This window comes from Strix aluco, chromosome 2, assembly GCF_031877795.1.
Source record: "Strix aluco isolate bStrAlu1 chromosome 2, bStrAlu1.hap1, whole genome shotgun sequence".
Taxonomy (NCBI): domain Eukaryota; kingdom Metazoa; phylum Chordata; class Aves; order Strigiformes; family Strigidae; genus Strix; species Strix aluco.
Genome location: NC_133932.1, coordinates 26883103 through 26899932, shown reverse-complemented (window position 1 = coordinate 26899932; position 16830 = coordinate 26883103). Strand labels below are relative to the sequence as shown.

At 40.0% G+C, this 16830-nt stretch overlaps 1 long non-coding RNA gene across 2 annotated transcripts in view; it reads left to right on the top strand.

Moving 5' to 3' along the window:
* LOC141920147 (uncharacterized) overlaps positions 1–16830 on the top strand; it is a 67551-nt gene that overhangs the window by 37618 nt on the left and 13103 nt on the right. The window contains exon 5 of one of the 2 annotated variants that reach the window (XR_012622229.1): positions 5743–5869. This is a non-coding gene — a long non-coding RNA (uncharacterized LOC141920147). Of the gene's footprint in view, positions 1–5275; positions 5870–16830 lie in introns of those variants that run through there. The other variant, XR_012622228.1, reaches the window with a different exon arrangement.

Sequence of the window (16830 nt, the reverse complement as noted above, 5' to 3'; positions counted from 1 at the left end):
AAGAAACAAGAAGAAAACAAACTCCACTGTGTTTTTTTCTTCTTGTATATTCGTATTTCATGCTTCCAAATACAGCAAAGGTATAACTTGTTTTATCAGAAGATGTCTTGTAAACTATACGTTGGTCTGACATTGGATACAGTATACATATATATAGACAAATATGCAGTCAGAGGTTTATTGGTCTTAATATAACTCATCTTAAGCCTGATTACTTTGTTTCAAAATTAGACTCTTAGAACATATTAATTATGGACATATCCCCAGACAACATGGCTGCCCATGGGGGATTTCTGCCCTTAACTCTGGTTAGTGTTAACAGGAGCTATCCATGTAAACGCCTAGAGGACCAAAAAGAGAAATAATTTTCTGCTAGCTATATTTTTCTTTTAGGGTATGGAACAATACTGAAATTTCTGGGAGACAATTGGTAGAGTGCTTGATAGTGCTAGTGTGAAACCTTTCCTCTCTGTGGTAGATGCTGGGTCTGATAAAAGCACATTACAATACTGTACACAACATTGTATACTTTTAAATTTATATATAAAGCAATACTCCTTTTTGTCTGGTTGGGGTTATTTTGTTGGTTTTGTTTTCTAATCTGAATTAGACATTACAGATTTTTTTTTCCCTTTTTTTTTTTTTTTTTTTTTTTTTCTGGAAGCTCTAGACTGAGGAATGCTAGTATTATATAAACAATGTCTATATGACCTGGTGTTGCATGCAGTAATTATCCACTTGTCATGATTCTCTGACCTTGGATTACTCAGGAAAAAATCATCTAATTTGGAATTAGCAACAGGAACAATTTTCAGACAGAGGAGGTGGCTTGTGCTAGAAGCTAGATAAACTTAAAGATTATTGGGCCTGTGTTGACTGAGACGTCTGGGTTCTAGTCTAAGCTAAGCATACAATAATTAAAATAGTTTTAGTGATGGAGAATTTATTGTATCTTTTGACAATTCATCTCAGTAGCCAATTATACTTAAAACGTGCTTTTTATCTCCATATTGAACTTGCAAATATTGGATTTTGTTGTGTGTCTGCCCACTAATTTAGAGTCTTCTGAAATATCTTCTTCTTGTCTAGTCCCTTAAAGATTATAATCTTCTCTTTGAAGCAAAACACATTTAGTTCAATGTCTCATTGGAAGGAGCCTTTTTTTTCCCAGACCTAAATCATTCTTGTTGCTCTTCTCTGTACTCTTTCCACATTTATTCACTTTTATTTATTTATTTTAATTAAAGGTGTCATAGTTTCCCAGAGGCTTGCCTGCTTTGTTCACAGAGATGTTATGGTTTGCTTGGCTTCATTCAAGTTCACGTCTGCTGCTGTCCCTAGCTAAGCAAATGGTACAGGTCTTCATGCCTGCCCTCACCGAGACAGGTCTGACGCCCTTGATGAACTGATGGAAGGAGCAGGCAGGTGTTATACAGAATCCAACCTAAAGATTTTATTGTTGTAACACCGTTCAAAAACTGTACCCAGAAATACAGCAGGATCTATTCCAAATGATCATGTCTATTCTTAGCAACAGCTAAATCTGTGACGTGAGGGCCATGTTCCAGGGGTGAGGTGATAATGGGGAGGCACCCCAAGGAGGAGAAATCATGTCTTTCTGGATAAAGAAAGGAAAATATGTGTAACATTCTTGTAGTTGTGCCAGCTGCTCTGCAGTTGTAGGATGGTAACAGTACTGTTACCCAAAATAGTACTAACACAAGAAAAGTAATTCTGTCATTTTCTGTCAGTCCACTCACTGCAAAGAATGCAAATCAAACTCTAGGGCTAGATGAAAGATGATGCTTTCAAAGCAGTGTACTGAGGGTGGTGGGTAAACAAATAGATCCAAATAAGAGAAGTCATGGACTTCTCACAAAGAATCTCAGGAGCTGACCATCCTCACCCAATTGCTTCTGAGTCCTGCCAACCTAGTTTCACACAAGGGAGAGGTTTGAAACCTCTTGACTTATTATTTTTCCTCCTGTCTTTCTAGAGAGTTGAAAATTTCCTTTTTTGTATCATTCTGTTAATGAAAAGGAAGGAAAGCTGGGTGGTGTGGGGGTAGGGGTGTCTTCCACCATCATATGGAAGAAAAAAATAAAAGGAAGAGAAAAAGGTTGACCACGGAGGCATGGAGAGAAATTCATGTTGAAAAGATGATAGTGATGGAAAATAGGAAGAGTGTAACTGTGATCCCTCTGTCTGTGGATTATTTCTTTCAAACAGGCTGTGGCAAATACTTGCAGTATCTGAAGACAAAGAAAATATACTTCCAAATACTTGTTTTATTCTAGTTGCATATGAAGAATTGTTCAGGAAACCTTTACTTTCTTGATCATTTTTGCCACTCCATATTGTTGTGACAACACAGACACAATGGGGCATTACTGGGATCTTCCAGTACCTTTCTGTTACTAGGTTTTGTTACAGTAAATGCGTATGTGCCCCTTCTTAGCTTTTACTTCTGGTATAGAAATGATTTAAGCATCTTATATGGGCCCTCTCTTGAGGTTTTCATTTGGTCCTTGTTTAGATAGGTTTCTGTTCCTGATCAAAGCTATATTTTCGTGAGGGCTAATAAATGGATGACACAAATGGATCTACGCCTTGAATATCTTCTCTACGAATTTGCAGTGCTGTGCATGTTAGCATACGTTATGGTGAAATACACAGAAGCCAAGCACTGACACTGCTCCAAAGTAAAAGCAGTAGCAAAAAGCTGTACAGCTTCAAAACATCCCATGACACTTTCTTAAAGTCTGTACAACTTCAAAACATCCCATGACACTTTCTTAAAGTATGGCTTTTTAGTGTGAATGGTCTGATGCTTTCCTACTATTTTTTTAAATCTGATTTGTTAAATAAGGTTGAATGTTGCTGCAGGCTGAATTACTGTGGAAATCATCTCAAGAAGTGATGTCCGCAAAGACAGAATATTGCCTGAATTCTGTAATTAACTCTGGTTGTTACAACTGAGTCGCTCAGAAGGGAATGAACAACAAATACCAACAATATTCAGAAGGTGCATAAGGCATAACTTTTTTTTTGCATTTTTTAATAGTTAATGTAAGCCTATCAAATTGGGTGGTGAGTTTTATTTTTTTGGGAGAGGAAGGTGGAAAAAACCCCTCACACCACTCTTTAAAGCTTCATTAACAAAGAACTTTACTCAAGGAGGAGATGTTAATAAGTAATGAAACAAAGGCTCTGTTATAGAGATTAAATGTGCATGTGTCTAAGTACAAAGTTCGTGTTGCAAAGTGCAGCTGTTTCTCTGCTCGCAACCCTGCAGCAGCCCCAGAGCCCCGGGTTCAAAGTCTGCCTGCTTTCCTGTCACAGAGCTGACCGGGGCAAGGTCTGGCCGAAGTTCAGAGTTCAGCGTCTGAAGGCTTGCTGGCTCCGTCTGCTGTGCTATCTGACGCGCTCAGGATAAGCAATAGTTGGTTTAAGATTATAAGTACAAACAACAAAAACTTCCTGTTCTCTTTTCTGTTGTGTCAGATTGCATTAAAGAAGGAACATTTTGGAAGGAGTCACTGCACTGTTTAAAAATAATGTGCTGTATAATAGAGTGACCTAACCAAACCCCACTGAAAGAACTGACTAGTAAAACGACGCATGTGGGAAATAGCACCTGTTTGCGTTCTCCCTCCTCCTGAGATTTATTTAAATGAGGAAAAATGAAGTAAAACAACTCATTCTCTATATACAAAGAGATGAAGCTGAACTCTTTTTTTAAAAAATAAAATTTAAAAAAAGAGAAAAAGTTAGTCTACGTATTTCCTTTGTGTCACGATAATGGTGTTCCACACCGCAGGGGTGAAGAGAACTTAATACATCTTTATATCCTGCTTTTGAATCTTCCTTTTTCTCCTCCTTCAAAGGCTTCTTATGAAGCTAACTCCAACTTTCTTATTCAGAAGGGCTGCAAACCCCACCTGTGCACCTTTTTTGATTAGCTGTGGTCATATCAAAGGCTGCTGTACCCAAGCACAGACCCTGAGTGAGAATGGAGACTGATGGCTGAGAGCAAAGGCTGGTACAAACACCCTTGGAGGAATTTATATTTCAGGCAATGCTGTAGCTTTATTACAGTTGGAGAAAAGTTTCCTATCTGATGCCACATCCTTTCTCAAGGAAAGGATGGTAAACCATGGGTGGTAAACCAAGTCATCAGTGCTCAGAGCCCACAGCATGCTGCAGGTCTGAGCTGACTGCTGTCATCTCACTTCACTGAAAGGAACATGGATGTTCAGAAAACTTTCTCAGACATCACAGGTCTGCCCTGTTTGTATCACAGCTTCTAATTCCCTGGGTTCAGTAAATTTGATCATTGAGAGCACAATCAAAAACAGGATGCAAGGAAGGACTGTAGTAGACAAAAACATGAGTTCTGGACCAAAAGATTTGTGTATTTAGATACGATGATTTTTTCCCTTCCTGCAAACACACATGAGTCCATCAAACACCAGAGGAGCCTTCCTCTGATGAATTAGTCCTATGCTTTGGTTATTACCCCTGGACTAACTTTCCATTTCTGAGCAATGTACTTGAGAAGCTAACAGAGACACTACAGTGAGCACTCTAGATCACGGCTTGTAAGGGATCAGATGGCCACATGAGGTATTTACTGCTCACCAAAAAAAAAAAAAAAAAGCAGCCAAAGTCCAAAGATCCAAAATAATGTGTTATAATGTCCGAGCCCTTCCTGGGAGGATGTGGAGAAGGAGAATTAACTGCAACTGCACCTCTGATGTTCCATTCCTGTCCTGGACTGTGGAAACTCAGGAGTATTCAGGTTTTTTTCTGTTACTCTTTGCTGTCTCCATGCAACCACTCACTGAGACTAGTACTAAGTAGTGGCACTGGTAGTGCATATCCATAGTTAGTTAATTTGGTCTCCACTGATGCAAATCCCTGACATAGCAGCACCTGTGAGTAACAATTTCTGTTGCTCCCACTGCTGAAGACCCACACGAATCTCTGGTATCTCTTTGCTAGACTGATTATACCTGGCCTTGAAATCTTTGTTTCCTAAGAAACTCTGACTACTGCTACTACTCTTCCCAGCACTGTAGGCTACTGAAAACATAAAAAAGGTGAGGAGAATATGATGAAATTAACAGGTGTGAAACATGTGCTGCACTGTTATAAGTCCTTCAGATGATACAGCTCTTCTGGGTGGTAACTACAGATTTGAGCCTTGGCTAGCCTAATCCAAAAAGATGGCCCTGTCAGGCTATTACCTACTGTGTGGAGGGGGTTTCTTTAATTCTTTTCTCTAGGCATTGACCACATATTAATAATAATATATTTGTAGGGGAAGGTATAATGGGAGGAAGGAAAAGATTCCCTATAGCCCTGTGATTAGTAATGTTGCATGGGCAACGGTGGTAGGCTGAAGTTCAGGTACATAGTCCAAATCAAACAAAACAGGAACTTGGACCACGTTTGCAAAGTAGCAACTATTCTGGTTGTTGGTTCCTCTGAAATAGATTGGTGAATGTTTCTATCTCTCCCTTTTACCTTCCCCTCCCCTCATTTTCACTACAGTCTTCTGTGCCCATGTCACCTGGCTTCAGTTAGAAATACAAGAATAAACAGGAAAATTACTTGCAGGTAATTCTTGGTTTTTCTTTTTTTTTTTTTTTTTAATTTTGTGGTGTTTTTTGTTTTGTTTTGTTTTGTTTTGTCTGAATGTATCTGCTTTTGTTTAAAATTACTTATTTTCTTTCTTAGCAGATAGTTTGAGAATCATCCCACCTGTTGCCTACCTGAACCAAGAACGAGATCCCAGAGCAGGACTGTGCTGGTACTAGTTGGCTGCAGATCTGCTGGGATCCTAGTATTGAGAGAAACCCAATAGGTAAGTAAAAATCAGAGTTTATTCAAGGGGCCAAGGCCCTTAGAAGAGTACTATTGCTATCTGCTGCGCTCTGAAAAAAAAGAAAAAAATCACAGGAAAAGGGTGTGGGCATGCAGTTATGACTTGCAGGATTTTTTATCTTGAAACTACTATCTTTCTACTAAGAATCTGTGCCTGGGAATTTCCTTCTCAGCATATACACTCCCCAGACCCTGTTTTCGAACCACTTCAGGTAAGAGAACCACTATCAGAAAAGCCCTCCTTCCATCTAGCCTCCCTCTTCTCATTCAAATTCATACGTCTTAAGAAAATACAGAGGAATTTCATTTGGCAGGAATACTGGAAGAAAACAAGAATTGTCCAAACTAGGATTGGCACAGCTGCCCTTGGGCTGGGGTTTTTATTTGTTTCTGATTATTGTTTTGGTTTTGCTCTCCACTTCAGAATTTTTCTTTTCTGCATGTCTTCTGCATTCAGTCTTGTCCACACTGGAGTGGTAGAGTAAGAGGGCTTGTCTGCAGCTAAAGTTTTATTGCTTTAGTCTGCTGGTGTAGTTAAGGCAAACGCTCCACCACTCCTTGCTTCTTCCTAATGCAGGCTGTGTTACATCAGTAAGAAGGTGCTTGTACAGACACTTACAATGCTCTGTGAAGCAAATTCACATCTATTACTTGATGTCATATTTACGCAGTAAAACTGTTTGTGTACTAAGACTTTTAGTGATATAATTACTTAATTTTAAAAATCACATTTAAAATAAAACAAAGATGTATGCTGCGTAAATGGTAAAAGCAGAAGAGATCTCTGGGTAGCTCTCTACTTTAGATGTTGGTAATAATGAAACTAGTACACCTTAGAGTAGTGGCACGTTACAAAATTAGAAGGAAAGAGTGAATTAAAATGATTTTTTTTTTTGTAGGTATACATACATTTGCTATGTAAGGACTTAACAAACTTCTTTAAAAGTGTTGTTCAGCCAGTAATGTTTTTTTCCTTCCATCCAGGTTAAATCTTTCACTGGCAAGAACTTCAGGTTTTTGTAGTTCAGTTCTATAGCGCAGCCTACCCTATGTAAAATAATGATTGAAAGTCTGCTTTTCTAAGAAAAAAACCTGAGTAAAATAATGAAATTTGCCTACAACCTTTTAATTATGACATAATATTGGTGAAAGGTTCTTTATTATGAAAGGACCTTGTTCCTTTTGGTCTTTCTGTCTGAGATTTCGTATGAAAACACGGATTTGTATTGCTTCTGTGTTAAGTGGAAGGTTCTGCATGATCTCCTCTGTTGTGTGGATCTGGGCTCTGGTCTGCCACAGTTAAGGATGGAGCTCTGTGGTTTATTGTGGAGATGATGGTTTTAAATTCAGAGTTCAGATTGTGGTAGAAGCTTTTGGTTTACTGAGATCTCAATTCTCAAAAAAATCTCATTAACCTGACACCTAAGGTGGGAGTGATTTAAATATTGAATGATATTTTGATTGGAAAATGTACGGGCGTAGAAGGATCTTCAAGAGTTAACACAGAATTTATTTCTTGCCAGTGTTTCTTTTAGCTTATTCTTCCTTTCTTTAAGTCACTCTCACACTCTGGGAATGATCCTTTGTTCCTGCTCTTGTTCCCCTAAGTGCTCCCTGCTTGACTATCAGTACAGACATGTAGTTTTCATCTGTGGAGAATTTTCTAACTTTTTAGTCATAACTGAAAATTTATGTGCTAAGTTCAACTCGATGAATTACATGACAAATCTGCAGCAATGCAGACGCCATCAGGGAGACAGAGAGACTGGCCGTCTGTCTTGCCAAGCATCTCAGCAATCCTAGGACAGAATAAGCTTTCTAATGCGCAGGGTATGCGACAATGAGATGTGCTGACTTTCCAATATATATACGCATACAAAGTTCCTACTAAAGATTTTGTTTCCGAATGAGAGTTTGACACAGCTGGGTATATACTGTGCTTTCATATCTGTTGGAGAGGGAGAGGGAAGGGAAAACATTAGGGCATTTCAGTATGTTATCAGCCATGCTGGTGGGCGGTGTGAAGATCAAAAAGCAGCAAGTGTACTCCTCACAGCTTTTAAGGTGTGTGCGTGCATGTGTAGGGTCTGTTCCATAATGCAACTTAAATGATCACTAATCAGCTTTTGCTTATTTACATAAATTGAACTTAGACCTATATACTATTTTGATATATTTATTCATGTTTCAAAACTTTGTACTATTTTTTATGCTGAATATGTAACATCACCATGCTTTTATTTCCTGTGTTCACAAGTGAACTTGCTTCCTTGTAAGCAGATGAAATGTTTACTTTTCAGACAAAATAAGAACATACTCTTTGGAAATATATTCCACCATGATCTGCTCTGGCTGAGAGACCTGTAGGTACACATTACACAAACAACAGGTGTTCAAATTTATTGCTATGGCTAAAATAGCATTTGCTGAAACAAGTATATAAAAATCTCTGAGAATGCATGAAAGATTTAAAAATGCATCTGAATTTGTTATTCACATCCCATTCAGTTAAGTCATTTTTAAATAATAGTGTAATTATTTTGGTTTATTTGATTTTCAGTTCTTCAGACTGAAGAAGTGAAGACAAGATAAAATAATTGGTTATCTTCAGTTACATGTTAAGATGTTTTTTTTTTTTCTTTTTCCAGAAAAAGATCCTTGAATTAAATATAAGTCAATTGATTTTTCATGGATTTCATCTGAGCCACAAGCTTTAAGTCAATGAGACTTTCATTTCTTTTTCAAAATACCAAATCAATTTATGTGAAGGATAGAGTATAAGTTTTAATTTTAGTCTCAGTTTTCTATATTTAATATGTTTTCTGAATGGACTCTTGTAGTCTGGAATATTAGTGATGCAGGGCTTGCTTACTCTGACTAGTACCAGTAGCCAGTCTCCAGTTGTGCATGACTGCTGTAGTGAAACAAAGCTGGTTGGGGGGAGGGCACACCCATGGAAAAGAGGTAAATACTTGAATGGCAATTTACAAAATTAGCCAGTCATCTTCTTTGTAATAAAATGACACTGGCAAAAAGACTTTAATTCCTACTTTTCTTCATGTCTGTCTTCTGTGGAATTCAGCAGATGCCTCTGTGTACAGCCAGTGGGTCCAGCTTCTATAATGTGGTCTTGCTGTTTTCACAAAACTAAGCAGGTATCAACCCCTGAAACACTACTTGTATGCAAAAGGCATATAGGTATTTAGTTCCATTCCTTCCCTTTGCATGTAACAAAAATAGTTTTCACATAAAGAGGATAAAAACAATGTTGCAGTTTAAGCATCTTTTCTGTAACTGCCATTAGATTTTACTTTTCTGTGTTTATGTACCCCTTTTTTTCCCTGCTTTGCCATTGACTTTTGCAGCAAGGAGCTAAGGTGGTCATGAAAAACCCATCCTGTGTTTCTTAAGCATCAGCTCAGTGAGTCCTCCTTTGAGCTGCAAAGCCATTCTGATATTCAGGATTTTAGCCAAGGCAACAGGACAAAACTCTTCTGTTGCACAAAAAAAAAAAAAAGCAAGCCAAGGGACTTTTAATGATCAAGTAGAGATGATAGGACCTTGGCATATGAAAAACCCTGATCTAGTAAATCAAAGCAGGCTGTCTTGTGTATAGTAATATTTTTATGCTAATAAATTAGTGTCATAAGTGATTTGTCAATAAGATGTAAAATATGCTATGAAGGAAGTCAGACAATATTTTTCTTTCACGTAGAAAAATAGGGTGAGGTCATAGCAAAATCCTCAACATGATATTTTCTAAGAAAGATGTTGGTGGTCTGACCCACCGCACAGTATTTTCATATTTAAATTCTTATGTGCCTAAGATAACATATATACCTAAGCTAGATTTAACCATCTGGAAGAGTTTAATGAGAACTGTTATGGTAAGGAGCCACACCGCTGCAGAGGAGAACACTCCAGTCTGGGGATGTGCAACACTTCTGAAGTGGTGGCTCCAAAACTTGCTTGAGCAGAGCTGTATGTGTAGGTAGGGAGAAGCTCATGGCCCATTCCACCTTTCTTCTCATAGAGATGTACCTCACAGCTGCCACTTCCAACAAGATCTGCATGCCCAAGTAGCAGAGACAGTCTGTCACGATTCCCTCACACATACCAAACCATGACTGTGTATCTCACCAACACAAACTCTCCAAATTCTTATGCTAATGTATTGCATACAAGAGCCCTTGGCCCACAGCCATGCACAAACCAGATGTGCTGTTAAAGGGATGTGAAGCACCAGTCCTAAGGAACCAGGGCAGGAAGGAATTTGAACCTGGGGCTATGACTGTATCAGGACCAGTACTGTTTAGTGACATGGACGGTGGGATTGTGTGCACCCTCAGCAAGTTTGCAGACAACACTATGCTGAGTGGTGCAGTTGACGCACCTGAGGGACAGGTTACTGTTCAGAGGAACCTGAAGCTGCAGAATTGGGTCCATGTGAACCTCATGAAGTTCAACAACGCCAAGTGCCAGGTCCTGCACATGGGTCAGGGCAAGTCCTGGTATCAATACAGGCTGGAGGATGAAGGGATTGAGAGCAGCCCTGCAGAGAAGGACTTGGGGGTACTAGTGGAAGAAAGGCTGGACATGAGCCAGAAATGTGTGCTTGCAGCCCAGAAAGCCAACTGTATCCTGGGCTCCATAAAAAGAAGTGTGGCCAGCAGGTCAAGGGAGGTGATTCTGCCCCTCTACTCAGCTCTGGTGAGACCCCACCTGGAGTATTGTGTCCAGCTGTGAAGTCTTCTGCACAGGAAAGACATAGACCTGTTGGAGCAGGTCCAGAAGAGGGCAACAAAAATTACCAGAGGGATGGAACACCTCTCCTATGAAAAAAGGCTGAGATAGTTGGGATTGTTCAGCCTGGAGAAGGCTCCAGGGAGACCTTATTGCAACCTTTCAGTACTTTAAAGAGGGCTTATAAGAAAGATGGGGACAAATTTTTTTAGCAGGACCTGTTGTGATAGGATGAGGGGTAATGGTTTTAAACTAAAACGGTGTAGATTTAAACTAGATATAAGGAAGAACTTTTTTACAATGAGGGTGGTGAATCACTGGAACAGGTTGCCCAGAGAGGTGGTAGATGCCCCATCCTTGGAAACATTCAAGGTCAGGTTGGATGGGTCTCTGAGCAACCTGATCTTGTTTGAAGATGTCCCTGGTCATTGCAGGGGGGTTGGGGTAGGTGACCTTTAAAGGTCCCTTCCAACCCAAGCTATTCTATCATTCTATGATGGTGCACTAAAGGGTTCAGGCCAGTCCAGTGTATTTCTGCTGCTGGGCTGGTTGCCCCTGGCAGTGAGGGGCTACTGCATCCTTCAGCCCCATCTGTGCACCCAGGCAGCAAGTAGTCCTTCATGCTGATCACTATGTCAGCCCTCAAAAAAGCCATCCTTCAGCTATACTGCCACCTGTTCTCCTGCACACCAACCCTTCCAACTCCAGTCACAGCCTAATTCCTTCTTTGCTTGCCTTAGATTTCCTTCTTCATCTGTAGTCAGTTCACTTCCATACTTTAACTGTCTGAATCTAGAAAACAGATGAAGCAGCTACTCTTTCCTCTGAACCTGGTGCAGTCCAACACACTCAAGACACATTTCCTTTTCAAACTACTTTTATATTCCCAATCCATTTTGTTCCACAAAGAATATGCTGCTTTTCTTGAGATAACTGCACTTGTAAGGACTCATGGGAGTTACTGTGTCCCTGAGCATGCAAGGCCTTCACTTCTCCTAGTCCTTGCACAAACTGTATGAGGATGGAGAGCTGCACTCTCTTGTGTGCTAGTAGTCCAGCAGAGTAAAGGCCTCTGACTTGGCAGGATGAAGGTATCAGTCCAAGGTAAAGAAATCTTTCGATGGGGAAATCCAAGAGCCTGGATTTATTCTTTATCTTTTGAACTGTATTTTTCACATCAGTTCCTATTGCATACAACGCTCCTCCACTGCTGCTTCATGCATACAAAATTACAGGTGGAAGTCCAGTCTGACCATTTGGCACCGCTCTCTGCAGTGATACTAAGAAAAAGCCTTAGGAAGGTCAAAGGCTTATCAAAATGCTCAAGATTCATACTAGTGAAACTTTGATCTGTTTAACTCATTCCTGCTTCTAACGGATTCAGAAATTGCATGTTAGTACCCAATTTAAAAGTGGTATGTGGATGTAATGCCTCTGGAACTTGCTGGGTCAGCAGCAGCAGAAATGGTAGCCTTCTATTAATCTATTTTAACAGGTATGATTCTGAGAAAAGAGTTTCCATCTCTCTCAACACCCAGACAGTTTGGAATGGTACAGGGCTGGCTTATTCGTTGTATTTTTCATGGAAAACTTTTCTGCAGCTGCAGTTATCTTGATGCAACAAGACAGTCTTCTATTGGCACTTGTTTTACTACTCATTTGGATATTCTTGTAGATACGTGTAAAGTATGTGCATATTAATCTTTCTTATGCCAAGAGGTTTTTAAGCTTTTCCCCCTCGCTTTCAGGTCCTCAGTACCTCTTCTCAAAATCACAGGCATCAAAGAAGAACATGTTTAACCCAGAATCTGTTGTAAGACGAATTGCAATTGGGATGCAGAGATGGATATTTTTATATGCACTCACCCTCTGCAAGAGTTTGTTTACTATAGCTGGCTGTTGGGTTTGTGAGAGACTAGGAGGAATTCTCTCTGCTAGCAACTGTGCCTGTCAGCCAATGCAGACTGTGTGTATCTACCAGCACTGGGCTGGGAGATGGCTGTCCCATTTGCAGCATGATGAAAGGAAATGCATACTGCACGTACCTTTTACACAGATATACAAACTGCCTTATCTTCACATTATCCTCAGTACTGCTAATCTGGGATAAAACCTTCTTCTGTAGTAGTAAATCAGGTTCTCTGCAGTTTGGACCCATTTTTAAGGGGTTAGCCAGAGCATGTCAGCCAGTGATTCAGAAGCAGGTCTCCAAGGCAGAATGCCAGAGCATCGTTTTGCACATTGTACTGCACATTTTCAGAGCCACCTCTGCATTGTGCCCTGCGATTGTAATTTCTTCTTGTGGGTTTCTGATTTTGGTTCATGACTCCTGCGCAGATGCTTGTTCCTATCTCTAGTTGCTGACCCTTGGCTTGACTTTCTGGTTCCTGATTTTTGGCCATGAACATTTGGCTCCTTTCCCAGTTCTGGACACGGGCCCTAACCTTTGGGCTGAATAAGCCCATGCTCTAGTCTGTAATCCTAGAAGGCCACCAGGTCATCTGTAGTAGACTGTACTCTAATTTATTCAATAACAAATGAAATCTAGCAGATGTGTTTGGGGTTTTTTTATAACAACTGCAGCTATTTATTTGTAACCTGGTCTTCTATTGGTATTTTGCTAGATTTCTAAATGTGAACTTCTCCTTTCCATTAGTTATCTTATCGTGCTTAATAGCCATTTTTTCTTTGGGGAGAATATAATCATATGACACCAAGCTGTGTGGTGCGGTTGACATGCTGGAGGGAAGGGATGCCATCCAGAGGGACCTAGACAGGGTTGAGAGGTGAGCCCATGTAAACATCATGAAAATCAACAGGGCCAAGTGCAAGGTCCTGCACATGGGACAGGGCAATCCCAATCACAAATATAGGCTGGGTAAGAACAAATTGAGAGCAGCCCTGAGGATAAGGACTTGGGGTAGTAGTGGATAGAAAACTGACTAAGAGCCAGCAATGTGCGCTCACAGCCCAGAAAGCCAACCATGTCCTGGGCTTCATCAAGAGAAGTGTGGCCAGCAGGTCAAGGGAGGGGATTCTCCCCCTTTACTCCACTCTCGTGAGACCCCACCTGGAGTATTGTGTCCAGCTCTGGGGCCCCTACATAAGAAGGACATGGACCTGCTCGAGTGGGTCCAGAGGAGGCCATGAAGATGATCAGAGGGCTGGAGCCTCCCTTATGAGGACAGGCTGAGAGAGTTGGAGTTGTTCAGCCTGGCGAAGAGAAGGCTCCGGGCAGACCTTATAGCGGCCTTCCAGTACTTAAAGGGGGCCTACAGGAAAGATGGGGAGGGACTCTTTATCAGGGAGTGTTGTGATAGGATATGGGGCAATGGTTTTCAACAAGATTAGATATAAGGAAGAAATCCTTTACTGCAAGGGTGGTGAGTCACTGGAACAGGTTGCCCATGGAAGTTGTGGGTGCCCCCTCCCTGGAGGTGTTCAAGGCCAGGTTGGACGGAGCTTTGAACAATGTGGTCTAGTGGAAGGTGTCCCTGCCCATGGCAGGGGGGTTGGAACTAGATGGTCTTTAAGGTCCCTTCCAACCCAAACCATTCAGTGATTCTATGATCAATATGGAGACACTTAGATTAACTTTTTTATTAAATTACACAAACATGCTTGCTAAACCTATCTCCTTCTGCCCTTTGACAAGAGGAACTGTCCTTTACTAGAGTAATTTTCATGAAAATACTTTTTTTTTTTTTTTTTCCTGAAGCAGGCTAGCTCAAATAAGGGATAGTGGGGTGTTTGTGGAATTCAGCTAATGGTGAATTGAGACTCTCCTTTGCTTAGTACAAGTGAAGAAGAAAGTGTAGTGTATTGCTTTGGTGCATTTTTTCCAAATCAGTCTTGTACATTAATATGATTTTACATGCTTTTATTAAACTATCAGCTCAGAGAAAGAAATATGGTGAAATAAAACAGGGGACTTCTTCAATTTGTTGTTCAGTTAAAATTTTTTAGTATAAAAAGCTAGAGCAGAACAGTAGTGCATAGCTTTTATCTAAACTGAGAATTTTTACTTGGTGTAAAGCTCTTTAATGGAACTGCCTGTGAACTCATGTGACATTCACCATGTGTAATGACACCCATTTTTTTTTTCCAAATGAATTAAAAATGGAAAGTACTTCCAGTACTTCTCAGTAAGTACCAAGAAGTCAGATCCCTTGGTACTACAGAGGTCCTTTCTTCATTAGAGGCAGGTAGTTTCCATTATTCATATGGGGTAGCATTTCATTTAAAGTCCCACCATTACTTAAGAAGCAAGATATTAATGAGGTGTTACTGGAGTGCTGTCTTTTAATTTGATATTGTTCGATCCAGCTGTTTTAAAATTTGAAAGAATAAAGCTTCCATTACCTTACATCAGAGAAGATTTTTATAAGCAAGCACATCTAATTCTAGCCTAGTTTCCCTTGATAGCCAATTGCCTTTCTTAAATCTTCACCATTTACTTCTAGGTTAATTCTCTTGCTTTGCTTTAAATAATTTCTTTGATTCCTTGATATTAATACAGTGCAGTTAGTTATATATAGATATTTTTCATGCTACCTCCATCCACTTAGCTGGTGAGTAGCCAATACATACTTAGCACTTTTAATTCTACCTCATAAATCAATCATTATAGCTCCAAAATGAGTTACATTTTTTTTCTTAAACCATCATTCAATACAAAAAGTCCATTATACATGTCTGTGAACAATGTATTAATTGTGTGGTTTAAATTCATAAACAATGTTACACAATTAACTTCATAAAATTGCTCACTTTTTGAAAATTGTACAACTATATTTTCTATAATAGTAGCTACAGGATGGCAGCGTTAAGCCAAGCACTGTTGCTCTGAATTGTCGCTGTTAAAGCAGAGGCCTCTTAAATATGCAGTTATGATAGAGGGCAAGTGTATTCCTTGTTACAGATTTATTCCTTTAAGTACTTTTTCAAAGGTTTTCACCTTGTTTTGCATTGCCATGCACTAATGGTGTAAGGCAAGATTATTTCAGTGAATGGCTTTATTAACATAAAGAAATACTACTAAAGATTTTTTTTAAAACTAGATTTAAAAAAAAATATCTTTTTCACTGTGCTGTATTCTCTATCAGGTTGTTAAAAAAAAGATAAAAATTACTTCTCTACTGATTTTGCTCTTTTGCTCTTGGCAAACACTGTTCTTTTGGGATGGGGATAGAGATGCAATGAATAGCAGGATCTAGAAGAAGAGAGAATATAAACCAAAACCAAAAGAAAACATGTTTATATGTTAATAATTATTTGTTCCAAGTTAGAAGACTAAACTGAGATCCAGATCCCATAGTCTAGACAAAGTTCTAATGTCTCTAATTAAAGTATTCCTGCTGTATTACAACGTGCTTAGATAAGCAGAGAAAGAGCTGAAAAAGGCATTACCCTACTTTCCAATCTGGGAAACTGAGGTGCAAAGAGACAATGCAATTTGTCCAGTATTACAGAAGTCGGTAGGAGAATCAGGAGTGTAAGCTCTTGCCTCCCAGATGAACTCATCTACAAGACTGTATTTATTCTATAATCTGTTTTTATGCTCTTATCTATTTAATCTTTCCCTCGTACCAATTTTTATAAGTATGTCTCCATAGAGAACTCCAGCATAAGAAATGTTTCTGCAGATGAACCCTGAGGTTTTATAGTAACACTGTATAATCATTACGTGGGAGGTACTCGGAGTTAAAATGGTGCAAATTATCATTAGAAGTGAATCATTTCAGCACAGGGAAGTAAGGTTAGCTATCTGCTTACTGCCATCGTTCACCGTCAACAGCAGCTGCTCCTATGTTGTTACATAACGTTACATATGTTAAGCCAGATTGCCCACTTCTGCTGGGGGTGGGGGGCATCCAACAAGTGCACCCCTTCACCCCACTTCTGCTGTGACATGGAGAAAAATCCCGAGCCCCGCTTGGGATTTTCCTATATTGCTTTCTGGGCATGGGAGACTTCGGCCTGGGCTCTGTGGCTCCGTGTGTGCACGTGTGCACTTGTGGGCAAAGCCCTGGGAGGGAGGAGATGCTGACACCCGTCACCCACCTCCCTTCCCACCCGGATCAAGGCAGTGCAGGGCAGCTGCTGGCTGTGCTCCCCTTTTTCTCAGTGATGCTGCTAAGGAAAGGTTGTGCATTGTCTCCTTCCTTAGCTTGCCTCATGCCTTTTCTGTCCTTTCGT